Source organism: Dermacentor variabilis, unplaced genomic scaffold, assembly GCF_050947875.1.
Source record: "Dermacentor variabilis isolate Ectoservices unplaced genomic scaffold, ASM5094787v1 scaffold_12, whole genome shotgun sequence".
Taxonomy (NCBI): domain Eukaryota; kingdom Metazoa; phylum Arthropoda; class Arachnida; order Ixodida; family Ixodidae; genus Dermacentor; species Dermacentor variabilis.
Window position 1 is genome coordinate 16172661 of NW_027460280.1, and position 16019 is coordinate 16188679.

The window sequence follows — 16019 nt, forward strand, 5'->3', positions numbered from 1 at the left end:
TAATGCTGGCAGCCAATATATAACTTTTGCATGCGCTTTAAACAGAGGATTCAATTCTCATGAAGTAAAGCAACAAGACTGACTGCGGAATAAACAGATTTCTTATTATAATTACGGTGACTTATTAGAAAACGTAAGGAGGATGATCCTGCAACATTCAGTTGTTTCTATTGCAGTCTCCATGCAGGCTAATAAATTGCGCGCATTTAGCAACAGTCTATTCAGATATCGTGACTGAAGGACTCGGCCTCACCGGTACCGGCCAGGCAGCAGTAGTATTTCTTTCTTTGGCGCGTAGTATTGTGATGGAAAAGTTAGTATGAAGCCCTTGCTTCGTAGGAAAAACACGCCACCAAAAAACCGCTGAAATTAATTAATCAATACGAATGGCCGCAACGTGTAGACGCGTGCCGTGCGCAGCCGCTCGATTCCGAGCCGAGGATGACGGCTTCGACGATTCAATGTTTCACTGTCTTGGTGGCCAGTGATTGCGCAAGTGCCGGAAAAATTGGACTGTAACATACGCGTATATTTGTGCGTACGTTATCATAAACATCATATTCAGGTAAGTGCTATTTTACTCGAATTGTATGCATCAGGCGGAAACATTGGGTTCAGCAAATTGTCCCAACAGTCTCGCTCCGGAGACGAAAAGAAGCTGCTCGAGCAGCGGCCGCGCTTTCGGGGCGATTGTTTATTGCCGAGCGAAGAGCCAAGAATGCCGGCCGCCACGCGCCGCCGGCTGACTCACCGCGGGCGAGTCTCTATTCGTGGCCCGCGCGGGGCTTCGGGCGCCATTTTGGGCCTCTCGGGAAGAAGCCAGACCTAGCGCTCGCGTTGGATTCATTTAAAGCGGGACATTTTCTTTCTCCGTCATGTACAGAGAAAAGGGCATCTTGAACAGAACTGCTAGTGATTCACAATCATTGGAAAGGTTGTCCCGTGAGCTGCATTTGTGGCCGATCGCCTACATCTAGTTGCCTGCCACAAATAGGTAAAAACCAGAGAACGCCCACTGCAACGAAATCACCATGAATGCCTTTGGGGCTAATTCGTTGTGCAACACAACCTTTACGGCGGCAATTCCAGTGACATGTTTGAGCAAGGAACCCCCATCGAAAGCCAGATTGCGCTGTACTGTTTGGAGCGTTTTTGAAGCGTACGTAATGTGGTGAGTATTCTCCCTGAAACAAGCCATAAAACATATTCATGTTAAAAAGTGATCTTACTTTTATTCCGAACAATGTTACCACATGTTATCAGGCGAACCATACGTTCACATACAAGATTAAGGGCAACAAACTATCGAGTTCTTTGCAAAGATAAAAAATTCACCGATGATTACGATACTCCCTAATGCGAAATTTGAGTGCAGCTGTATACGTGTTTAATTTTGAAGCGATTTTGAAGCGATGCTTTCCACTCCATATTTGCCGCTCTTATCGCCCACCATTCATGGGCCGCTATTACAGTTAATGACGCGCAGGCGGAGTGTCAGCCAGACTACTCAGGAAAAGGAATAGCGGTTTCATATTTAACTGGACGGGCAGATAGCAACAGCACCGTCTGTTTCAAACAACAGTTAGTTTAAGGCTTCAGTGTTGCCTTGATCTTTAGTTTGTGAACTATCTATTGACTTCTGCACGTTTCTTAGCTGTGCGCGAGCAGGCAAACTGCTCTTGCCTGTATGAAAGTTATTGCCTAAGTGAAAAAGTTTCGCCTTTGTTTGCTGTGTGTTTCAAGTGCCCTGTGAGCTCTCATCGGAGCACCACATTCCCAGAGGTCTGCTGTGAGCACACGTGGCATATCGAAGTAACATGCAGAGAGTGCAATAAACTACTTGTAGTTTCAGATCGAGAACCCCCCCCCCCCCCCCATTGCAAACTATATTTCTAAAAAAAAAACATATTTAGAACAACAGGAACACTGCAGTGAGGAAGGTAGAAGTGGTACTGCAAATGTTATATTTTGCTAAAATTATTATTTTAGATCAATCGTGCGCGAATTTCTGTGCCCTAGCAGAGTTTCAATCAGTATGCTGCATATTGTAGAGAACAGTAACCTTATAATAAAAACCCATGCAAAACTTTAAAAATCACAAGATGTGCATAAATATTTCTGCGCAGGCAACTCTTCATCTATGCATGTCTACGTAACATACAGGGTTTCATCAATAGGGTCACATAATGGTTGCATAAAGGTGGCACACATCAAGGAAACATTTTTCAAGGAGGAATCAAGGAGGAATCAAACATCAAGGAGGAATTTTTTTCCTGTGACCCCCACGAAGCACAAAGGACATGCCCATTCTCATAAGGGTCTGTCGGCGTTACGCCATGAAGAAAATCCCAGGATTCTAGGCACAGACAACTTTCCTGCAAAAAAACTCCGTTCCAGAATAAAACTATAGGATATTTGCAACCATGGTTAAATTTACTTAACAAGCATGCGTACGCCTTCACAGTGTGCACCTGATTCACATAGCTGTTATGCGAATTTGAGAGCTAGTTAGCAGCAGTTAGAAAAACCGCTTCGCGTATACCTCGCCCGTTTGGAAGAGGAATTTGCCAGGTCTGCTAATATCCGTGTTGGTGAACTACAGCTCTCCTTTTCTAAAATGTTGCAAGGCTTCGCGAGTTGCAGCCGACGGAAGATGCGTGAAAAGTTTTTAGTAAGCAGGCTAGCGGAAGGAACCAGCGATAAGGGAAAAATGGGGGCGAAAGCGGGCCCCGCGAGGAGCTCACACACGCCTCTACAACGAACACCTGTACAGCGAAATTACCTGTATAGCGAAGGATTATGTTCCGGCCGAATTCGTATTCTTTATACGTATTGTGAGCGCCTCTAGGATGAATATCGAACACGTGCTTTGCCACTGTCCTCGATGCAGCGCGCACCGGCTGTCACTAGCTACCGCGTTGGCACGCCTTGACGACAGGCCACTTTCAGAACAGTCAGTTTAGGAATGCCGACGTGAACTGTCGTCGCAGCAAAAGTCGGTCAAGGCTCTGTTGACTTTTCTACGTGTCAGTGGCCTATTAGAAAGACTATAATGACCCCATTTCGTCCCTTTTCATATTTTTTTCTCACGCTTTTATTTTTGTCACGCCCTTCTTTCCGTCTTTACTTCCCCTTTCCCTTCCCCTAGTGCAGGGTAGCAAACCGGACGTTTTAAGTCTGGTTAACCTCCCTGCCTTTCTCATTTGCATCTCTCTCTCTCTCTAGGATGAAGAGCATTACAAGAAATTTGCTTGGAAGCAGTTTAGGCGTCCCATTTGTTCCTTTGCAACTATCGCCACATGATGGCGCTCCCACTGCGATGCGCTACCGCAGCGCTAGTGACTTGAGGAACGTGCCGATGTGAGAAGTGTGGCTGCATTAATACAGGAATCGCTGTACTCTGCTTGTGACGCATCAGCGGTAGCGACGGCTGACGAATACGTTGCAATTGATGACGACGTGATGATGCAACTGACAACCGACAACGTCTTCAAAGACAACTATAGAGGAAAGGATGCGAATGTCAACGAAGTTATTAATGATAAGGATCCTGTATACTAACAAATAATTTTGACGGTAAGGGAGGCGACAGCGTCAATGGACGACCTTTGCTTTACTTTGCGTAGCTCTCGCATTTTGCTTCCGATGAACCTGGATGTAACAAAGCTGCCTGCAATCGCCCGCCCTCAGACAAAGTGTGTACAAAAGCAAATGGCGACATACTTCTCCCAAGTCTATATTAAATTCATCTTACATAAAGGCTTAGCCATGCTCTGTTATTTATGAGCGGTACGGTGCGCGACCTGTACAGCGAAACGTTCTCGACGCCGCGAGCGCTTCGTTGCAAGCGAGCTTGGTTTGTAGCACGCACTGTTCACACAGAAATTCCGAAAAAGAACACATTTACTTGATAACATTTTCCTTCTAAGCGTGTATATAATATCCTAGACGGATACTTGCCTAGTGTTGAACGTTTCACAGAAGCGCTGTGCCTCTATGAACCCCCCAAGCTTACTCTATTGGCTCAGTAAGAGCTTTCGAATATGTGCAGCAGCTGTGCAGCACAGATTTCGTTGCAAAGACATAGAACCACACACTTGTTTGTTTGAGGACGATGATTCTATACCGTTTTCAAGTTGACTAGATGACATCTGTTAAACGTTTTTAGCAAACTTCTTTCAAAACAACTTATGTAAAATCCGAGGAATCTGGTAACCCCTAAGAAATTGGGGCACGACGCTGCTGCAAGAATGCCACGCTCATCATTTCGATTTTTCCAGTCCGCGCTCCTCTGGGGTTGCGTCACCTGGCTCCCCACTTGGTGGCCTTCCGTTCCCGAGGGTTTGAATCGGAATTTATCTTCACTGTCTACAGCCTGCCCACCTTTGGGGTCAACCGGATTAATCATCTGGCAACTCGGGACATCGTTGGAAGATACGGCTATCTGCCTCACAAGCGGCCTATTTAAACGCCCACCGGTGGACTTCGCATTCGGGCACGACGCTGCTGCAAAAATGTCACGCTCATCATTTCGCTTTTTCCAGGCTGCGCTCCTCTGGGGTTGCGTCACCTGGCTCCCCACTTGGTGGCCTTCCGTTCCCGAGGGTTTGAATCGGAATTTATCTTCACTGTCTACAGCCTGCCCACCTTTGGGGTCAACCGGATTAATCATCTGGCAACTCGGGACATCGTTGGAAGATACGGCTATCTGCCTCACAAGCGGCCTATTTAAACGCCCACCGGTGGACTTCGCATTCGGGCACGACGCTGCTGCAAAAATGTCACGCTCATCATTTCGCTTTTTCCAGGCTGCGCTCCTCTGGGGTTGCGTCACCTGGCTCCCCACTTGGTGGCCTTCCGTTCCCGAGGGTTTGAATCGGAATTTATCTTCACTGTCTACAGCCTGCCCACCTTTGGGGTCAACCGGATTAATCATCTGGCAACTCGGGACATCGTTGGAAGATACGGCTATCTGCCTCACAAGCGGCCTATTTAAACGCCCACCGGTGGACTTCGCATTCGGGCACGACGCTGCTGCAAAAATGTCACGCTCATCATTTCGCTTTTTCCAGGCTGCGCTCCTCTGGGGTTGCGTCACCTGGCTCCCCACTTGGTGGCCTTCCGTTCCCGAGGGTTTGTATCGGAATTCTTCACTGTCTACAGCCTGGCCACGTTTGGGGTCAACCGGATTAATCATCTAGCAACCCGGGGCATCGCAGGAAGATGCAGCTATCTGCCTCACAAGCGGCCTATTTAAACGCCCACCGGTGTGGACTTCGCATTCGGGCACGACGCTGCTGCAAGAATGCCACGCTCATCATTTCGCCTTTTCCAGGTTAGTTACCTGAGCCATGCTTCCTGCGTAAGGAGCAGTAACTGTTTATTTGCAGTGTATTGCCCTTTAGAAATGTACGTAAAGGCCAAGACGTTTTTGTTGCAGTCACCTTGTGTGTGTGTTCGGTTATTCAGATTGCTGTTACTTTCCGGTGATGTGGAAGAGAATTCGCGCCCTCAGGAGGAAATCATGACTTCACTTCTAGAATCCATGCGTAGACTTGAGACCGGGCAGGCGACGATTTTGAGCGAATTGAAAGGAGTGAAGGAAAAGCAGGAAGCAGCTGACCGCAAAATTAAAGGCCTCACTACGAGGGTTGTAAAGTTAGAAACAACCATTGCGTCGCTCAGTGGCGCCGAACCTTCTGGAACTTCTACGTCAGTGAACGCTGTTCGAGATGTGGAGGGTCAATTGCGGTAGATATCGGCCAGATGCGAAGATACTGAAAACAGGCTTAGGCGGTCAAATCTTTTATTCTTTGGCTTAGAGGACGATGAAAGGCAAGATTGGGCTGCGTCCGAGCAAAAAATGATTGGCTTCTGCTCTGAGCACCTCAAAATACCACTTTCTAGTGATAGATTCGAGCGTCTGCGTCGTCTCGGTAGGTTTTCGGATAACAAAACCAGACCGATAATAGCTAAACTAGCTGTATTCAAAGACAAACAGTTAATTTTGTCCTCTGCACCTAAGCTCAAAGATACGAGATACTCAATCGGGGAATATTTTTCGCTGCGTACGCGGCAAGCACGGAAGAAGCTGCTAGACTTCGCGCGACCGCTCAAAAAGCCATTCAAACTTTCCGTCGATAAGCTGCACATAGGAAAAACAACCTATATTTATGACCTTGTTTCGGATTCTGTCGTAGAGTATAAAAGATAGCCGCAAAAGAAGTATCTGCAAGATCACGCTCAACCCTCCCCCACTACATCAGTTTCACGCCTCTCAATAACGCTATCTAACATCCGCAGTTTGATGCCAAAACGGGAATACCTTTGTTCTTTTCTTGAAGACAATGACTCAGATGTTGTCATTTTGACAGAAACCTAGCTACACCTCGACACGCTCGATAGGGAAATTTTTACAGACTACAACAACTTCAACGTCTATCGGCAAGATCGTGTGGCACGACGGGGAGGCGGTGTGCTGATAGGCATTAAGAAATCTCTTCGTTTTCCATCCCTACAAACTCGTCTCTTGAGATAGTCTGGGCAGCATGCTTGACCCCAACAAAGAAAATATTGATTGGTGCTTGCTACCGCCCTCCGGTGACCGATCAAAATTTTTCAGACAACCTTCGTGACAGTATTCAAAAAGCTATGCACATATTCGTTTCAGATCGCGTATACCTTCTCAGTGATTTTAACTTTCCGCAAATAGACTGGCTTTCCTTGTTTTCATCATACCGCCACTCAATAGATTTTCTCAACCTTACTTTAGATTTCAATTTGTTCCAGGTGGTAAGCGAGCCCCCTCGAGAATAAACATACTTGATGTTGTATTAACCAGTACCCCCGAAACCGTAGAATCCATATCCTTCCTAGATGGCCTCAGTGATCACAAATTGCTTCAGATAACGCTTAACGTCCCACTGGCCCATGCAGGATCAGTAACCAAAAAAATGCGTGACTTCAGCAGGGCTAATTACGTTGATATGAATTCTGATGTAGAACAATTTTTTAATGAGGCACTTTTACCTAACTTTACTGATCGCACAACCGAAGAAAACTGGGCACTGTATAGGAACCAGATGTCAACTATGATTGATCTCTACGTTCCATTAATAACAATTACTAACGACAGGACAAATCCTTGGTTCAATCGATCGCTACGTAGACTACGAAACACATAAAAAGCGCTTGTATCGCGCCACAAAGCATAGGTGTGATCCTTCGGCGTTCAAAAAATACAAAGAATTCCTTAAAACATATAATAAAGCAATATGCGATGCTAAAAAAAAAGTATTACGGCAACGACCTGCCCTCTCTCCTTCAACATAATCCTAAAAAGTTCCGGCGCACTGTGTCCATGGATTACGATTCTGACCACATTTCATTGCACGATGCTAACCAAGCACCAGTATCGGACAGCGAATGCCCACTCATATTTAACAATTTTTTCTCTTCAGTGTTTACACGGTAAGATCATTCCAACATATCATTTGTACCTGAATGTGACTGGTGCTTTATGGAACCCATTACCATTACTGCTGATGGCATTTCACGCCTCATTGCTCACCTAAACGTATCTACATCGGCCGGTATAGATGATATCAATTCTAAAATATTACAAAATACCTCGTCAATTTCCAGTCAGGTATTATCCTCTTTATTCAACCAATCCCTAGCGTCAGGAAAGCTACCAGCTGACTGGAAGGTTTCGAAGATCGTCCCTGTGTTCAAAAGCGGTAACAGCCATTCACCCGATAATTATCGTCCGATCGCGCTCACATGCATTTGCTGCAAGCTACTGGAACATATTATCGCGTCTCATGTTTTCAGTCACCTAGAATCAAACAACTTTTTCTTCTCTAATCAACACGGATTCAAGAAATATTTTCCTTGCGACACGCAAGTATTGGAATTTACTACCAACTTACACTTCAGCATGGATGCCAATAAACAAACTGATTTCATGTTCCTTGACTTTTCTAAAGCTTTTGATCGCGTAGCTCGTGGTCGACTAATATCCAAATTATCAGCCCTTAGACTAGACTCACTTACACTAACTTGGATCCAGAACTTCCTTTTTCACCGTCAAAAGTTCACAGTGGTTAATAACTTCTTCTCTCCCCGTTGCCATGTATCTTCCGGTGTTGCTCAAAGAAGTGTTCTAGGGCCCCTTTTATTCTTGATCTATATTAATGACCTACCGCTTAACTTATCATCATGCATGCGCTTATTTGCGGATGATTGTATCATATATCGTACAATTACGGATGTCGAAGAACACGTCGCCTTGCAAAATGACCTCAACATTATTTCCCATTGGTGCAAAATCTGGCTTATGTCCCTTAATCTATCCAAATGCAGGCTCATAACCTTCAGTCGCAAAGCCAATAATTCTAACTTTACATATGTCTTGGATACTATACCTGTATCCCAAGTTCCATCATATAAGTACCTCGGCGTGCCTCTAACACATGATCTTTCCTGGGCCTTGCACATCACCACCATTTGCGCCAAGGCTTCCAGAACTTTGGGTTATGTCGCATTTTACGAAACTGCCCGACCAATGTCCATAAAATTGCCTAGCTAACATACGTCCGTCCTCAGCTAGAGTTCGCATCATCCATCTGGTCTCCTCATCAAAAATATCTAATTTCCATGATAGAAGCGATACAAAAGCGGGCTGCTCGTTTCATCTCTCAACAATACAGCCGTCATCTCAGCATAACTCAAAAACTGATAATACTCTCGAATCCTTAGACACCCTTCGCTCTGTCGCTGTAGTTTGTTTGCTACACAAGTATATAAACTGCGCTTATCTTTCACCTTTACCCCTAGAATCCGCCATGCGCATATCCAATCGATTAAACAACCATCGCTCTTTCAAACGCATCTACGGTCACACGCAAGCATTCAACTCATCGACACTGCCCAGAGCAATAACATTATGGGATGGTCTTCCGAACGAAATCGTTTCAGTAACCGATCAAGCATCGTTCCGCAACCAAGTGTATCAACTTTATACATGTCAAATACTGTAACTATGTTTCGTTGTGATCACGTGGGAGTGTATTGTCGCCTTTTTTTTTGGCGTACCAGTTGTCTTGCGCTTATTACCTGCCAATCAAACAGGCTGTCTCCCCCTTGTGTATCTTACATTCTTGCGTTATCGTGCCTTTGCAAACAATAACCTTTTTGTAACTATAGTGTACTTGTGTCATGTTAAACTTTCTTTTATTTATTTGTACTATGTAACCAAATTGTATTGTTTGATCTGCGTTGCTTGTGTTAAACTTGTGTCTGATTCAATCGCCACCCTTACTCAATGTTCCTGACGGAACCTGTAAGGAAACTTGAACAAATAAATACACACTGCTCTTTAAAAGTAGGAGACGCGGTGTAACGCTGCAACGGCCCAATGTGAACCAAGTGTCTCTTCACTGCTATCTGATACCTTGATTTCTGCCTCTGCGTGGTGGTCACTCATCAGAGTGATGCACGTCTCTGTCGTTCAAACTTTCGGCCCGTTGTGACTGTCTGGGCTTCTCTCGCGCTCGGTCCTTCTTAGAAGACGCTTTGTTTGAATGTCTAACTCACGCATTGCGACCTACACCTTTTCTGCGACGTCACCGCGCCGCCATATTAAGCTGGATATGCGCATAAAGGCACATAGTTGGAGCATTCGTTTCCACGGTGAAGGAGCTCTCACTGGTACCCTTCCCGGAATGCACGTGCGAAGGTAAATGGTCTAGATACTCATTTTGCTATAACGGTTCTCACACAACGGAAGTGTCTAGCCTAGTCTCGCAGGGCTGATAACTTTGTTTGTTAGCGCCGCACTGGAATTGCATGTACTGGACGACATACTTGTCGCAACTTACCGACGACTAGGACGAATTTTTCTTCAACTGTGAAACTTGCCTTTCGAGGAACCCGTATGGGTTTCCTTTGTAGCACTTAGCTACGTTTGGGTAGATGTCTCATTTTTCATTTATTAATTACTTCTCTCCACTTTGCGGGTTTCCGCAGAACTATTACGTCAGTAAATTATTGTTTATGAAAGGTAACGCTGCTGCTGAAACCAAGAAATAGCAGTTAAATTGGACACAGTCGCTCATGGCAATACATTTTTTTGCATAGTCTCAACAGAAGCTGTTGTCGATAACAGGAGCTGCCAACAGGAGCTGTCGTTGTCACAGCATACCGGAAACCATCACGCCATACACGGCCATAGAATCTTAGCCTTTAGCGGTCAGAGGATGTGCATCCAATGTTGGCATCTTGCCAGACGGAAAAAGTTCCTTTTGCAGAATGCGTTGGCGTGGCTCTGTGGTATACTCATGAGCACGACGTCGCAGATTTGGCCCCCAAAGAGGCTGCCACATTCAAACTGAGGGTGACGTGCAAAGTCGCTCTCATTCGGTGACATTGAAAATGAAACATGGATTCAGATACGTGCTGAATGATAGCAGTTCATCATAACTATCGCGTCATAATACCGTTTCCTATTTGTGACATAAAATCCCAGTAAGCTGAAGCGAGGTGACCAGTTGGAATACGTGTCGGTAATGCTGTGGCAAGCTCTAAAGTCGGGAAGAGCTTTGACGCCATTAAAGACTTGGTAACCTACGCTTTGTTCCGCTCGACTTCGTAGCCAAGAGGCTACGGGCACTACAAGCAGACAAACATTGCTCATTTCCCCTGTCATCGTGCAGGCCGTTAGTAAGCGCAGGCTGACCAGTCAAGTTCGACGGCACGGATTTCGGATTCCAGGTTCGCAGCATATTTGTGAAGAAAGAAGCACAAGTGGCACAGCTTCCCACATATGACCATAGTGGCCAGAAAAACGTGAAATTTAATCAAGATACATGTCTCTAGCAAACTGGAAGGTCAAGTGGAACTCATTTGAAGAAACAGGCCTATGAGGCGCAAGGCGGACGCACCCCGCGGATGGTGCTAGACGACGACGTGGGCGTGGCGCACCAGCGTCCAGTCACAGCCGCCACGTTTTTTTTAGAGCGAATTAGACTCAGTTTATTGACAAAATGTGCGCGAGATGTTATAGCATGTTTCAGGGTCATATGTTAAAGGCGAGATAATGTGCACGCTAGCCGAATATAGCAACATGCACCGTCTTTCTTACACGACAAAGCACGACGCAACGCTACGTCGCAATTCTCTCGTAGCGTCTAACCGCGTCATGTTTCCGTGTGCTTCAAGTGGAGTGACGCTGTTCTTTACTGCAAGGGTGATCACCGAGGCTCAGGACTTCCTGGTGGTGCTGGAGCGGCCATCAGTGCTGCCTCCCTTCAGGATGCCGAACACAATGACGAATACGACGACGAGCAGCAGGAAGACAGACGCGGTGGCCAGCCACACCCAAATGCCGAGACTCTTTGGCGGCTGCGCCCGTTTTCCGGCCTGGCTGAGGCGCGAGTGGGAGCGCTCGTTGGTCTTGTCGGCGGCCAGGTCCTCGATGGAGCCCTGGCGGGACTGCGTACCTACCACGTGGCTGATGTGGCGGCTCGGGTTGGCGTCCTTGTAAGCGAACGCCGGCAAGTTTGGCGCCGGCACTATGCGCGACGAACTCTTTTTGCGCTTGGAGGCATCGGCCTTCGGGGGCCGCCCCGCTGAGATCTTGGAAGGGTCCGCTGACGGCCGGTTCTTGGTAGCCATGTCGCACTGCTGATGCCACTGACACTGCGATGGTTGCTATCACCAGGCACAGACCCACTATGTGCCGACCGTCTGGTAAGTTGTGCATTAACAAAGAACACGACAATTTTAAGAAGTCCGAGATTCGGAGACTTGAAGGAAAAGAAAAAAAAAAGAGGCAGGAGGACTACAGAAACAATTAATGCAAAGCATAAAAAAAGATATGCGAAACTTTGAGCAGCTAGACGTTATGTACAGTCAACAGTTGCCGGTGTTCCACGTAGTTTTTTCATCTTTTTTTAATGGGAGGGTAAATGCCCCAGGGCATACAGGGTTATGGGATGGGGGTGAATAAGGATGATTGAATTAATGAAAAAAAAATTGCTGATCTAATGAAGTCCAAGAGGGATCGATAATGCGGTCTCTGCGTCCAAGCAGCGTAATCGCTCGAATTATGCGGCGAAAGTCCCGCTGCTGCGAGGTGCCGGAGCCTCGTCGATTTCAGTGCAGGGTAAACCCACAGCAGGTGGTGGATGTCGGCTTCAGCATTTCGCGACTTGCAGAGTGCATACCTAGCGCGAGGATATAACGGGCGAAAGTGCGGCCACTTCCGAGTCACGGCATGAGTGAGGGCAACTCCGACCTGGATCCTCCGAAGCGCAACCTCCACTGCACGGGTAAGACCGCGGGGGAGGTTGACCGCACACGGAGGTGTGAGAGCACGTGTGCGGCGCCGGAGGTGCTTCTTTCTTGTTAAAAGAAGGGTGGCATCATCAAGGTGAAAGATCTGAGGCATTGATGATGGATAGGTCGCTAGACGGGTCGCAGAATCCGCGCGGCTTTGGAAGCTTAGAAGGCCGCGTGGGATCCACTCGATAGATATTGGCTGCGGCATGCGTGCCGCCAGAAGATGGATCTGTTGACATATTTCAGGGCTGCGACTGACGCGTCGCCTGGAGGGCATCAGTGCAGATGACGATGCGGGCCGTGGGGACCATGCGAAAGGCGGCCACAGAGCACAACGCTTCTCAAACAGCAAGGAGCTCATCACCAAAGGAGGAAGGAGGCTCTTGGATTTGAAACCGGGTCGTCTTATTAAGGGCAGGTGCGCAAGTGCAATAAATTGCAGTGGTCGTTTAACAGTTTCACTGCACCATGGCGCGAACCACGACGACTTCCCGTGAGTCATTGCTGTTTTTAGCGCTCCCGCTTCATCGATGTGTTCGTGGCAAGCACGAAAAAAATCGACGTGAAGGGAGGGCTTTTTCAGGGTTGTAGCTTTGGGATGTACTTGAACAAACTCTGGAGCAATACAGCAGACTTCAGCGGTTCTTTTGGCTCTCCTTCATTTACTGCAAGAACAGCATTCTCCCACAGTGAAAACCACCATTTTTTTACTTGCGTGCTTTTTCGTCAAATAATTGCGTTCACCCACTGCGGTAAAGCTGGACAAGGACCCAGTGGTTATACGGTGGTTTGTTAGAGAGGGCTGATGCTGGCCGTATTGATGTAAAGTAAGAGCTTGAAATAAATATTGTAATAATTATTTAAAAGGCAATTAAAGGTCATGAAAGGCATTCCCTTTCAGGAACTTTCCTCCACCTTCAGAGCGTTCGCAGCCCTCAAGTCTGTCCGAATTAAGTTTGTCTGATGATGCGGAAACAATACAGGGGATTGGAGAAACAAGTTCTGACTTTTTGCTGCGCACAACTGCTTTTCCGTATGAAATATACATACCCGCCAACCCGTGAGCGTTAGACTTTGGAAAGCTCCCGCCGCCACAAGAAAGGGGGAGGAGGGGGAGGTGTAACCCGCGTATTAGTTTGCTAACATGCGTGTACACTTTCTGTTGGATACATACACACTTTATTAACGATTTACCTTGTGGGATCGCACGCGCATCCAGATATCTCCGGAGCGGCCACGCGGTTATCATGCGATAATCACGTGCTCGCTCGCGGAGGGTAGTGGGGAAAGGGCATGTTCGCCGCTCCCGCTGTTCTTCGCGACTGGCCGCGACGCCCCAGCCAAGACACCCCGTTCCCTCATTTCCCTTTCTTGGAACCGGGGAGACTCCCTCTTCGTCGCTCGGGGAGAAGCGCTATTCCCCCGATGCATCTTTGTCTTTCGGCTGAGAAGCTTGCGACTGGCCGCATCTCAGTTGAGCTGCTGAAACCGCCGCATGCCGCCCCCCTGCTGCGCTCGGCCTTCGTGAGCGACTGACCGCCCCAGGGCCCGAGCGCGGGTCCACTCTGGGTGAGCTGTTATCAGCCTCTTTTGTAGTTCCAACATTGTGCGGTTGCTTTCGCCTCAGACGTGCGGAACGCTCCGCCGCTGTGGTTTTGTTTTGTGTTGGTGTTTGCTGTTGTTGTCCAGTTGGTATTGTACTATTGGCCTCGAGATCGAACAGAGTCGGCTCCTAGCGGCGAGGTGACGAAGCTCCTAAGTGTGGATGACGGTGGCCCGTCGCCGCTCCAGCCGAAGTGTGCAGCGATCGTAGTTCGCGAAATCACGATGGATGTTGACGAGGAAGGTTTGTTCGATGGTGGACAAACTCGCAACCTGTTATTCTTTCATTTTTGTAACGGAAATTCGTAAGGTAAATCGCTGTACGTTTTTAGTGTACTGATGAGAAAAGCATTTGCTTAACGCGACCACACCATGTGCGCTCGTCTCCCTACTGATTCAGCTCGCACTGACGGACAGGGGCCAGGAGCTGCTGGAAACATATGGGTCCCGTAACTAGGGAACCACCCCGTCTGGTGCCTGCGTGCACTACCGATTTATTTCGGGCCCAGTAAATGTTGCTTCATCATCATCACCATCAACGTGTTGTGAGGTTAACGTGCTATTTTTCCGTTTTACAGCACCCTTGCCTCTAAGCACAATTCTCAACCATGTTGGGGACGGTGTCAGGTGTCTCGTCAAAGGCGACCAAGTCGTTGCGGCGGGCCACATCATTGAGTGTAGTGCCGTCGCTTCCACCTGCTACTCTGACGGTCCTGTGCACGTTGTCGCATTCGTGCTGCAGTCGTCCGCGCTTAGTAAAGACCCACACCGAGTCGACCTGAATTTGACCGACGAGACAAAAATAGCAGAATTGAACTGCACATGCCCTGCAGGGTAAAGTATTGCCTCAAGTTGTTCGGATGTAGTTGGTCGCAGCGCGTATCGCGATTTGTTTACATTACATCATACTAAGTTGACTCGCGGATTTGCGATGTGTTTACGTTATACGATAAATTTAGAGAACTTATGTTGCTTTATCAATGTTTGTTTTTAGCCAGACCTACGAAATCGCGAGTTAGTTTCAGAGTGTTACTACCATTGTAAAATGCTTTCGAGTCGCTTTATAACCAGTTGCAACCGTTACTCAAAGCTCAAATAAAGCATGCAACGTATAATTTATGTTCTATCATAATCATTAGATCCCTTTAATTACTTTCGCATGCAGTCACTTGGATTTGCAGTGGTACTTGAATGCAGTGCATCGGGCTTCAATTTTTTCCGCCCCCCTATAAAAGAGAAAAAAAAAATATATATCAATATGAGCAGTAGCAATAAATTCGCTCGCGCATGTTCGTTCATCGCTTAATGGACCACCCGCTGTTGGCTCGCGAAACGACACTGTTCAATCTGTACGAGATCATGCGTACACACTTGCCGTGTTTCGGTGCTCGTATTTACACTTCGGAGCACTGAGAACAGTTCCCATGGCTGAGGAAAGACAACGGAAAACGTGACAACTAGTCACGCTCGGTGACGCTCGTTTAAACGGACTCGCAGCTGAGCGCGAACCTTGCATTCACTGCGCAGGCGGCGCATGAAGGATATAAAATAAATTGCATGCGTGGAGACATGGTTAATTTACTTGCGGAAGTATATGAAAGCACAGGCAACTCATTACTGGCATCCCAGGCCACGCCGACACGAACTTTCGGGGACTGCAACGATCTTCACACGCACAGCTACTACACAGCAATTACGCATGTAGCAAACATTAATGCCCAGATAGCCGATTAGGATTCCCAAACGTGATATCAGATTTGACTATTCACCATCCATTTTCGTCAGCGAACGCTTGAACGCACCATCGTCGAAATGCTTACTGCACACCATCCCATACTTGGAAGAAGCCTTGCCGTTCCGAAGCCTGACGAGCCATTCTCGGCGACGTGCCGCGTCAACGGGATAGTAGTGAAAGCTTATCCCTGGCTCTGTGCAATATGTGCTGCATTGCGGAACCGAACAAAATCTCACGATGGTAAATGAAGCGTTTTCTGCGGGCACGGAGCACATAATCGCGAAATGAAAACAGTAGCTCCCTACACTTCCACACACCGCACGGGCGACGTATCCACACT

The 16019-nt window shown here is 47.3% G+C and overlaps 1 protein-coding gene across 1 annotated transcript in view; it reads left to right on the forward strand.

Moving 5' to 3' along the window:
* Positions 1-16019, forward strand: part of LOC142565849 (neuropeptide Y receptor type 6) — a 175683-nt gene that overhangs the window by 64862 nt on the left and 94802 nt on the right. The gene's annotated exons all lie outside the window — the stretch shown is intronic.